We start from the raw sequence: 2,493 nt of genomic DNA on the forward strand, positions 1-2,493 counted from the left end.
TGTGAATAATGCTGTATAATAGACTGTTTTTATATTATTCACATGTGAATAATGCTGTAAATTAGACTGTATTTATGTCGTTCACATGTGAATAATGCTGTATAATAGACTGTATTTATGTTATTCACATGTCAATAATGCTGTAATAATAGACTGCATTTATATTATTCACATTTGAATAATGCTGTATAATAGACTGTATTAATATTATTCACATGTGAATAATGCTGTAAAATAGACTGTATTTATGTCATTCACATGTGAATAATGCTGTAAAATAGACTGTATTTATGTCATTCACATGTGAATAATGCTGTATAATAGACTGTATTTATGTTATTCACATGTCAATAATGCTGTATAATAGACTGCATTTATATTATTCACATGTGAATAATGCTGTATAATAGACTGTATTTATGTCATTCACATGTGAATAATGCTGTATAATAGACTGTATTTATATTATTCACATGTGAATAATGCTGTATAATAGACTGTATTTATGTTATTCACATGTCAATAATGCTGTAATAATAGACTGCATTTATATTATTCACATGTGAATAATGCTGTTAATAGACTGTATTTATATTATTCACATGGGAATAATGCTGTATAATAGACTGTATTTATGTCATTCACATGTGAATAATGCTGTATAATAGACTGTATTTATGTTATTCACATGTCAATAATGCTGATAATGAGACTGTATTTATGTCATTCACATGTGAATAATGCTGTATAATAGACTGTATTTATGTTATTCACATGTGAATAATGCTTTATAATAGACTGTATTTATATTATTCACATGTGAATAATGCTGTATAATAGACTGTATTTATATTATTCACATGTGAATAATGCTGTATAATAGAGTGTATTTATATTATTCACAGGGGAATAATGCTGTATAATAGACTGTATTTATGTTATTCACATGTCAATAATGCTGTAATAATAGACTGCATTTATATTATTCACATGTGAATAATGCTGTATAATAGACTGTATTTATGTCATTTACATGTGAATAATGCTGTATAATAGACTGTATTTATGTTATTCACATGTGAATAATGCTGTATAATAGACTGTATTTATGTTATTCACATGGGAATAATGCTGTATAATAGACTGTATTTATGTTATTCACATGTGAATAATGCTGTATAGTAGACTGTATTTATGCTATTCACATGTCAATAGTGCTGTAATAATAGACTGCATTTATATTATTCACATGTGAATAATGCTGTATAATAGACTGTATTCATATTATTCACATGTGAATAATGCTGTATAATAGACTGTATTTATATTATTCACATGTGAATAATGCTGTATAATAGACTGTAGTTATATTATTCACATGTGAATAATGCTGTATAATAGACTGTATTTATGTTATTCACGTGTGAATAATTATGTATAATAGACTGTATTTATATTATTCACGTGGGAATAATGCTGTATAATAGACTGTATTTATATTATTCACACGTGAATAATGCTGTATAATAGACTGTATTTATATTATTCACATGTGAATAATGCTGTATAATAGACTGTATTTATGTTATTCACAGGGGATAATGCTGTATAATAGACTGTATTTATATTATTCACATGTGAATAATGCTGTATAATAGACTGTAGTTATGTTATTCACATGTGAATAATGCTGTATAATAGACTGTATTTATATTATTCACATGTGAATAATGCTGTATAATAGACTGTATTTATATTATTCACATGTGAATAATTCTGCATAATAGACTGTATTTATATTATTCACATGTGAATAATGCTGTATAATAGACTGTATTTATATTATTCACATGTGAATAATGCTGTATAATAGACTGTAGTTATGTTATTCACATGTGAATAATGCTGTATAATAGACTGTATTTATGTTATTCACATGTGAATAATTATGTATAATAGACTGTATTTATATTATTCACGTGGGAATAATTCTGTATAATAAACTGTATTTATATTATTCACACGTGAATAATGCTGTATAATAGACTGTATTTATATTATTCACATGTGAATAATGCTGTATAATAGACTGTATTTATATTATTCACATGTGAATAATGCTGTATAATAGACTGTATTTATATTATTCACATGTAAATAATGCTGTATAATAGACTGTATTTATATTATTCACATGTGAATAATGCTGTATAATAGACTGTATTTATATTATTCACATGTGAATAATGCTGTATAATAGACTGTATTTATATTATTCACATGTGAATAATGCTGTATAATAGACTGTATTTATATTATTTACATGTAAAAAATACTTAAGTGTTTATTGTGAGCGAACTGGAGGTTCTGCAACCTGTGAGGCATACAATGATTCCTCAGTAGCTATTGGTTATCCTGAAAGTAAGTTCAATTCATGTTGTGATGTTCTTATGTGAGACGACAACACGCGTCTTTCCCTTTCTCCGTACGTTC

The sequence above is a fragment of the Entelurus aequoreus genome, linkage group LG20 (assembly GCF_033978785.1).
Source record: "Entelurus aequoreus isolate RoL-2023_Sb linkage group LG20, RoL_Eaeq_v1.1, whole genome shotgun sequence".
Lineage (NCBI taxonomy): Eukaryota > Metazoa > Chordata > Actinopteri > Syngnathiformes > Syngnathidae > Entelurus > Entelurus aequoreus.